This window comes from Eleutherodactylus coqui, chromosome 1 (genome assembly GCF_035609145.1).
Source record: "Eleutherodactylus coqui strain aEleCoq1 chromosome 1, aEleCoq1.hap1, whole genome shotgun sequence".
Classification (NCBI taxonomy): Eukaryota; Metazoa; Chordata; class Amphibia; order Anura; family Eleutherodactylidae; genus Eleutherodactylus; species Eleutherodactylus coqui.
The window spans coordinates 325,700,646-325,710,792 of NC_089837.1; positions in this window are offsets into that span (position 1 = coordinate 325,700,646).

Below are 10,147 nucleotides of genomic sequence, written 5' to 3' on the forward strand. Positions count from 1 at the left end.
CTACAGGAACCGGGAGCCAGGAGATTTTAAGTCTCCCGCGCCGCCGGGCCTTCTGCGCATGCGGCTGACGTAATGTCACCTGGCGCGCATGCACAGAAGGACGGCTACGGCGCCCAGAGCATCAGGACAGCGGGGAGTCGTGCGGCGGACCTCAGTGAGTAATTTCAGCTGCTCCGATGGATCCGATCCATCAGAGCAGCTGAATATGTCACTTTTTTTGCAGTTTTATTTACTTTCTTGCGATCGGCGCTATCCATTGCATAGCGCCAATCGCAATGCCGGGGGTGGGAGGAGTGGGGGGGGGGGGGTCCAAACAGCCCGGGATGACAGCTCCATGCTGTCAGCTACCTGCGGACACCAACAGCATGGAGCTGTCACATCCACAGCCCGAGGGGCTTTATTCTCTGCAGGACACATGTTTTTACGTCCTCAGAGAATAAAGCCCACTTCGGGAGGACGTAAAAACACTATGGGCTGGTCGTTAAGGGGTTAAGAAAAAAATAGAAATCTAAATATTTAGTGTGACCACCCTTAGTTCTCAAAACATCATTAGTTCTTTTAGGTACAATTGCACAAAGTCAGGGATTTTATAGGAATATGATCAGGTGTATGATTAACCAATTATAGAAAAGAGGTGATAAAGATCATCATTTTCATATGTAGGTTGAAATATAGTCATTAGCTGAAACAGTAACGTGTGTAAGAGGAACAGCCAAACTCTGCTACAAAGGTGATTTAGTGTCCCAGAACAACATCCTGGTCCCCTCCATAATTGTCATACATGTACTGCCTTATGTGGATGCACTGTGCAAAACTGTCATGTCAATTTTCTGTATGCATGTTGCACAGCTGCCGCGTCTGAAGGGTTAACTTCCATAAAGTCATTGCCGGTCAGCTCTGTTTGCATGGTGAATGTATCTATCGTACTGTGTCATGTGGTACAAGTGAGGTTATAAATGTGAGTGTCCATCTTACCTGCTGCTTGGGACTAACACAGAGCCGCATGGAAGCACCTTTAGCTTCCATGTTGGTGAAGATGGAGGAAGATAAGCGACATCCCGTAGCGTTTGAAGTATGGATAATTAGGAGTGAGTCCCATCCAGAGAGAGAGCACAACAAACCCCAGTTCACTAAACCAGGTACCCAATCACACTACAGGTAATATTTTTCCTGTGTGGGCATCCGCCATTAGGATCACCACACAGAGGTACGCGATTGTGACACCCACGCAGAGAATTTGCAGGGTGCATCGAGGCTAAGCCTTCTTCTAAGTAATTTCTTGCCAGAGTGTATGTGGCGAGATTCCTGTCTTTTTACCTCCTCTGGAGTATACCTAATGTCCAGGACTGGTGACAGATAACGTGGACTATAGGGGCATATTGTTTCTGTGTATTTTTTCTCCCAACCTCTGAGCTTTTCCCTGTAATTTTCTACTAGTGAATGATACATGTAATCACCTGTTTATTCAAGTTTATCTAAGTAAAGTTTTACCGGGCCTCAAGCGTTCCTGAGGACCGGAGGTACAATACACTTGATCGGTGTTTATTAATTCACTGTGTATGAAAGCCGGTGTGTGGAACGGTGGCATCATGAACTTTACAACTACTACTATCCTCATCCTGAGGACTATTTGCCCTATCCTCTGCTGCGGTAACTCCCTCAGGGACCAGGAGTTGGTAAGTGCCACCATGACAGGTCCATGCACTACACCCTCCCAACTCCAGCCGTATGCATGGGTAGAGAGACAATACCCTGAAGTAATATGCTAAGGAGGGGCATTAAAGTACTTGGCGTCCTCCTCATCGAGTTGTTACAGTGAAGTTCTGGAAGACAGTGTCATCTCACAGGTTAGACACCGAGTTGTCTGCCAGGCAAATATTTTTAAACAGACTGGGGTTTCAAGCTCTTTTGAAGAAGCATGAAGAAATGGGCAATGTTGAGACACAGTAGTCGGCCATGGAAACTTAGTGCAGCAGATGAAAGACACATCATACTTACCTCTATTGCTGGCTTCCGTCCCAAGATTTAAACAAAAGTGCTGAAAATGGCAGTGAGATGGAAACCTAGATGGAAGTATAGCCTATATTGTGTAAAATGTACACTACTTTTGTCTGTTTCACAAGATTGGCGTTCTTTTCCGGCTTTATTTCTTTTGAGAATAAAAGAGCTTAGATAAAAAGGGATGGAAACCTTGTGAAACCAAAGAGGACTCTGTTTTACACATTATAGCCTTTCAGGGTTCCTTCTCAATACAATTTTTGGCATTTGACATCGAACCCTGAGACACCAGTTGGGAACAAAGCCGGAAACTAGTTGTAAACTGAATCCGAAAGTTCACTACTTCATGTGTATTTAAAAGTCTAAGTAAAAGTGTGCAATTGTGTGTAAAATTTGAGTGCAAACCGCAGCTGTGGGGCATATTGGTGCATGAAACAGATTTTTTTTGGACTATTCAAACGCCGCGCTATTGAAAAAAAAGAGGGAAGATAGGTTCTGCCCCATCTTTCTTGCATGTAGTATTAAAAAAAAGGGAGGAAGAGGGAGATAATCTACGTACAATGGAGGGAAAAGAAGACAGCTGGCCTTAATTTGGCATTTAATTGCCATTCCAAGCTTCTCTTTTGGTCGTTCCTTGCAATCGGTTCAGCATGTTTTTTTTTTTACCCGCGCACTGCAGCGCACGGTGTGAACAGCTTTAAATACGCCAATTACGATCGAGAGTTGAGCTTGGAAAAAATTAATTCATACATAAATACGTTCTGTATAGACTAATGTATTTTCGGATACGTTCGTGTGAATTATCTAGGCCGCTGTAGCATCAGCCGGACTCTTAAAATAGCCATGTGCATATTCCCTGCATAATGGCATTTCACCACATTCCTCTCCACCGTACCCTACATCAGGTATCATGGAGTAGATGAGGGTGAATTTTTGAATGGCTGTTAATTTATGAAGAGCCTCTTTGTTCCTAGATGTCTTTCTGGAAATGTACAATATTTCTAATTTGTTTTAATGCACAGAGCCATGTCCTCTATCCTCATGACAGGTGACACTTTTCTCACACCACCTTAAAGAGGGCAGCACAAGGTAATGACAGGCACACTGATTACAGTGCTATATCTGCTGTGTGTAATAGTCTGGAGAAGTGTTATCAATGGCAGCACAAGCATAGAGGACTACCTAAAGTACAAGAAAGGGTCAAACAAGAAGGAGAGAAGCAGCACTCCAGGGAATTATCTCAAAGGAGTTGTCTTTATTGTGCCCACAACGTTTCAACCCTAGTTACACGGGTCTTTGTCAAGTCCTTTGAGATAATTCCCTGGAGTGCTGCTTCTCTCCTTCTTGTTTGGCTCTACTATATATTTGATCCAGGATCATGGTGGGCGTGCACCGTGATACTAAGGATAAACCTTCCCTTCAATAAAAAAGGTGATGTGTGTGCTGTGACAGATTGGTGATTATTCATTAAAGTCCAAGGAAGGGGGGTGGAAACATGCTGAACTAGATGGACATTTGTTTTCTTTCAGCCTAGCATACTATGTTACTATGTAGTCCTGGATATTTATGAGGTGCAGCTAGCCTCACCCATCCCGTTCTCCAGCACCCAATTGACTGCTTTCTGCATATTACTGTGCATAGAACTGACAATCATTGGCTGGATAGCAGGGTGAGTGTTTCTAGGCTGCAGCTTATGAATATGCAGAACTAGCTCTGTGCCTAGCTGCTACTAATAAAATGCAAGTTTCTCCAAAACTATTGCACAGATACACACAGCAGACATATGACTGCAATTGGGGCACTACTCTCAATATTTTCTCTTTTCATCTACTCCCTTTTCCTTGTTTTTTTTCAAAGCAGAATGATGTGATTCTATATGATGTTAGTCCCCTTAACCCATTAAGAACTAAGCACAGTAAATATATGGCGCCTGGCCCTGGCCTTTAATCCCAGTTGATAGTAAAAATACGGCGGGGGATTAAAGCCCCTGTTTCTGCAAAAAATCAGATGTCAGGTTGTCAGCTGTTAGTCACAGCTGAGAACCTGAAGGAGAAGGCAGGAGGGGTTTAAAACCTCTTCTGCCTTCTCCTTTCTCTACTACACAGTGCTCAATGAGTGCTATGTAATAAAAAGTGAAAGTGGAAGTGTTTCTTCCACTACACGAGCCAGCAGTCACGTGACAGCTACGATACCCTGGCACAGCAGAGCTGCTGAGTTCTAGCAGATCCTGATCAGCTCTGCCAGTCACTAATGTCACTACAGGTGATGTTTTCCCTGTAACTGGGGCACCTATGGATGCTGCTTCTATAGATGCCCCAGCTACAGTGGAATGTGTCAAATAAAAAAAAATAAAAACGTGAATGTCTTAGATGACGTCATGAGGGAAATAAATGGTAAAAAAACAATTACATACATAAGTAAAACAAAATTACAGAATAAAACAATTTATACATAAAAAAAGAAAATAACCCAAAGCCGTCGCTGTATGTGCCCTGTAATCCAAAACCATACATATTACTTATCAAAATGTCCAAAACATAATGAGGAACCCATTTCCATACTTATTTTAACGGAAATAAACTAATTTAAATAAAAATAACTATAAATGTTAAAAAAAAAATCATTTTTTTAGCTTTTTACCCCAATCATTCTAAAAAACGGGGAACAAAAAGGCAATGAAAAAGATATTCAAAATATAGCTCTATATATCATGGGAAAAAAACACAGCAGAAATAATTTTGGTAGCAGAAGGAAAAAAAAATAGGGCAGTTAAACCACCACAAGAGTAAAATCCCTAAAAAGTGTCTGGTCCTTAAATGGGTTCTGTCAGTAAAATAAAAAAATTCATACTCGTCTGCATGCTGCCCTGTTTCCCTGTAGAGTCTAATCTGTGGAAAGAAGAGAGTTTAAAAAACTAAGCAAAATCACCTAATTCCGTTGTACGTCTTCTCTCCCTTGTTTACCTGGCGAATGAGGGGTCATCTCCCAGCGGCTCCTGCGCGCTGATGCTGACCTGGTCACGTCTAACCTCCGATGTCCTCAGAGGGTCAACGGTGAGTGCGCAAGCGCGCCGGGAAGGGGGACGCATACGCACTCACGTCGACTTTCTGAGGAAGCCGGAGGTCAATCAGTGAGCAACGCAACACTTGTGACCTGTTGACCACTGACCTGGACGGCAGTACTTGCCATCTGGCAGTGGTCGACAGAACACTTTTAAGGTACAAAACAGCCTGGTCCTTAAGGGGTTAAGGGAAACGAAAAATTAGGACTCAGTCACATGGGTGTTTTGACAGGTGTTTTTCCCGCATGCAAAAAAGCTCATACTTAATAGAACCAATGCTTTTTAATGTGAGCGGTAACATGTGCGAATTTTACATGTGGAAAAACGCCAGCGGTTAAAAATTTTAGGACACCAGTTCGCAGAACACATGTAACTGCGGCAAACCGGTGTTTTGTGTATGTGAAACCCCTGGATGCTGTCACAGCAGCGCCAACCCCATTGAGATCATATAGTGAAAATCGCAATCCTCTGCCACAGCTGTCACATGTTGAATTCATGAATGGGTGAGTGCTGCCTCTGAGCACAGGGACCACTCAGAGGCGGCTTTCAGCTGTCATTCAATAGCTGAGAGCTGTCTCTGATTGGTCATAGTGCTCAGCCAATCAGAGGCAGCCCTTTCAGCAGGCGATGATTTAAAATCCCCGCCTGCTGAAAGCTCCCCTCATAGCAGTGCAGGAGAAGAGCCAGCTGGACGCGGCTGAGCACCAGAAGCTGCAGAGAGGTGAGTATATGCAGAGAGAGAGAATACACACGAACAAAAAAAAAAAAAGCTTGTCACCCGGCGGCCCACATACAAAAATGCTCAAGTCTCGCATTGTAGTCAATGGGGTTCATTACTCGTGTAGAGCTCTCGAATTTTACGAAAAGCTTGACTCAAATAACGAGGACCCGAGCATTTGGGTGCTTGCTTATCTCTATTTTTTTTTTTACACATTTTTGGATTGATTTTCAGGGAAGGGGTTATATTTGAAGCCCTTCCCCGAAAATCACTGCAGGGATTGCCGTCAGCCCAATGCTTTCAATGGAACCGGCTGTATTGTCGGCTCCATTGAATTCAATGGGGGAACATCGGGTTTCTCTACTACAACTGTGGCAGAGGATTTCTTCATCTCCGCAGGTAGTCCCATTGTCACTGGACACTGATAATGCTGTCACAGTGTTCAGTGACAAAGGGGCTCTCCGAGGAGATAAAGAAATCCTCTGCCACACCTGTAGCAGAGGAGCGCAATATTCTCTGTATGTTAATGGGTCGGCGCAGCTGCCGCCGGCCCCATTGACCACAGGTGAAACTCCTGGATGTGACAGCAGCCAGGGGTTCACATCCAAGGAATCCCCTGCTGCAGCTGTCACAGCCGCAGGAGGGGATAGCGGGCTGTGTTCTTTTTGAGCAGATAAATGCTGCTAGGTGCAGTTTTTATGCCGTGACAACCGCTTTGGTCATGCAAATTTTTGAACAGATCAGTTATGTGTACAAAAATTTGCGTGTCAAAACTCCTGTGTGACCGAGCCCTTAAGGTGTAACTTCAAAGTGCTTTGTATCATTCTGACAGATGTTTTACTTGCAGTATCAAGTGAGGGTGCTTTCACACTTGCGCTGGAGATTCCGCTTTCCTGCTCCCTTTGAGAAGCAGAAAAGGAGAATCTTTGCGGCCGAATGGTTCCAACCCTGGACGGAACCAAACAGCGCAGGGTGAACCTCATTGACTTTAATGGGGTCCGCCCAATTTCCGCCCAGCTGCCTGATTTTAGGGATGGAAGGAAAAATGCTGAATGCAGCACCTCTCTTATACGGAGGTGACCCAGATAGTCAAATTAATGAGATCATTGAATCTTTCATCTCTGCACTCTGCATTTCTATGCGTTAAGTATCAGTCTTCAGATTTAACTGTTGCATTAATTAAATGAATGGCCATTGTTGGAGCTTTATCTTCATATACTGCAAGATGAAGCTCTTTTAATTTTCATTCTTAGTTATGCCCTTTAATTTAACCTTCTACTAAGACTATTACAGAGGTAATATCCAGGCTGTTTATTTTTAATTATATCTATTTGGTGGTGATATCTATGAATGGTTCTTCTATATCAGGTCATCTTTCCTCCTTTTGTTTGTCAACCTTCTACACCCTTAGGGTGCGTTCACACGAACGCATAAACGGCGCGTTTTTGCGCCCAATCGTATAAACGTGACCATCTGAGGCGTTGGTTTCGAATGTATTCGTTCGCACGGGCGATTTTCCGGCGCGTAAAAACGGCAACCCGAAAAAAAACGGAACATACGTGACCGAAATACGCGCCAACGCATATTCGATGGCCGAAAAAATAGTTTGCAAAGTAGGAACAAACGATAATACGCTTTCTAGCTCTGGTCATGATCGCCGAAAAACGTTCTTTCCGGCGATTATACGCTGCGGACATGCGAACGTAAATACGCCTACGCTCATGTGAATGCACCCTTAGTATTTATGAATGCCTATTAGAGATAATTGTCTGAATAGACCATAATGAATATGTTGGCGCTATATAAATAAAGATTATTATTATTCTGCTATGTATTTTAATAAGGGCTATGTAACATTTTAAACTGCCCTTAATGGTACGGTTTGTACCACTTGAGAAAGTGACATGGTGGTCTGTTTGGAAATATGAATTAAAGTGAGTACTGTATTTTTTATATTACTATGTGTATTTTAGAGATATCAATTATTTATTTTTCATGTTGTGGAATGTATGCATAAGAGATGTTGTAGTACTTTTCAGCCAAGCTCCAGAAGAAGCCAGAGAAGTGAAACTCAAGTCAGGCAGCTAATGCATCATAGGACTGGCTTTGCCATACGTGCTATTTTATATTGTGTTTTTAATTCTACATCCTGTGAGTATAATAAAGTGTGTGCAGGAATCCTGCAAGTGTTAGGCCCAATGTCCACGGGCGGATCTGATTTGCGGAATCCGCACGGGTTACACGCAAATCAAGCCGCTCATAGGGATACATGGGCATCCGCAAGTGAAATAAAGCATGTAGATTTGATTTGCAGACCTTTTGGTCTGGGGTAAAAAAAAAAGAAAGAAAAAAACAAACAAACCAAAAAAATCGCAGCATGCTCCATTTCACTATGCATCTCACACTGACGGCTTCAATGGAAGCCCTCTGATCTGCGGCCCGTCTGCAAATGCATTGTGGATGGGCTGTGGATTCCACAGGAAAACAGGAGTTTTGAAAAAAAACAACAAAAAACTCCAACATGCATATGCAGGGAAGAAAGGAGAAGACCCACCGAAGACCGGGACGGGTAAGTAGAATCCTGCAGTGTCCTCTGCCATAGACAGGAATGTGAAACAAACAACTCCAATGCGCATATGCGGCGCCGCGCTGGACGGCACTTCCACACAAATCCGCAGGGAAGAAAGGAGAAGACCCACAGAAGACCTGGACGGGTAAGAAGAATCCTGCAGTGTTTTCTGCCATGGGCAGGGTCAAATTCCGCTGTTGGCTCCCGCATGCGGAATCCGATCTGCTTGTGGACATGAAGCTTTATGGTGCTTCACCATGAGCAGTTATTCATTTCACCTTCCACAGAGATTCTTGAGCAGATTTTTGACAACTGCTTTTAAGATTATAATCTGTCCATCACAATCAAACACAGAGCAGCTTTCAAAAAATGAAACCTGTTCTGTGATTGGTGCTTACAGGCAACAAAGACAGTTTTACTCTTAGGCAGTTTCATAAATCTGCCCCCATGTGTTTGAGTATCCCACTTTCAAGCGGTAACTCTTAGCAACACCATGGACTGATGAATATTGTGCTTTTGAAATGGGAAGTGTGTCTTCTACTTCACGCTTTCTAATTACATCTCCTCAGACTCTCTCTCTTAGTATATGAAGCAACACAGGTCGATTTATATCACACCTCTGTGACCTGCAGCACTTCATTACTAAGATTTCCGCTGTGGACCCTGTCACATTTTTTTGTACACGAAGTCAGAATAAGTAGAATAAGTAAAAGTAGAATATCAATCAAGCTAAAATTTCAAATTTAAAGAATCTTTATTGGTTAGAACCAAACATAAATATTGTGAAAACAAGTGGAGAATAGGAATGAGGGATTTTGGGGATACCGTAGCTAAACATCTTGGTTAAGGGATATAGAAGTTCATGACATATCACACTTAGAGATGAGCGAACGTACTCGTCCGAGCTTGATACTCGTTCGAGTATTAGCATGTTCGAGACGCTCGTTACTCGTGACGAGTACCACGCGATGTTCGAGTTACTTTCACTTTCATCTCTGAGACGTTAGCGCGCTTTTCTGGCCAATAGAAAGACAGGGAAGGCATTACAACTTCCCCCTGCGACGTTGAAGCCCTATACCACCCCCCTGCAGCGAGTGGCTGGCGAGATCAGGTGTCACCCGAGTATAAAAATCGGCCCCTCCCGCGGCTCGCCACAGATTTATTCTGACATAGAGGAGGGAAAGTGCTGTTGGTGCCGGAGCTGCTATAGGGAAAGTGTTAGGAGTATTTTAGGCTTCAAGAACCCCAACGGTCCTTCTTAGGGCCACATCTAACCGTGTGCAGTAGTGTGGAGGCTGGTTTTTGCAGTGTTGCACTTTTTTTTTTTTTTTGTATATCGGCCGTGCAGAGCATTGCGCCCTGCAGTAATTATACATAGTCCAGGGCCAGTAGTGGTGGTGAGGCAGGGACAGAAGACATATTTATTGAATATAGGCAGTGGGCCTTTCCAAAAACATTTGGGAAAAAAATCTATTTGGGCTGCCTGTGACTGTCCTCAGTGTACTGGGTCTGTGCTGGGTGTAGTTGTCCTCCTAATTCATACGCAGCCAGCTAAGTGTTACACAGGCTTGCGCAAAATTATTTCCTGGCTCTGTGTTGGCTGTTACATCACCGCTGTATTCCAGTCCACAGTGCAACAGTCTGCAGTTATTTTACATACTCCAGGGCCAGTAGTGGTGACGCAGGGACAGAAGACATATTTATTGAATATAGGCAGTGGGCCTTTCCAAAAACATTTGGGGAAAAAAATCTATTTGGGCTGCCTGTGACTGTCCTCAGTGTACTGGGTCTGTGCTGGGTG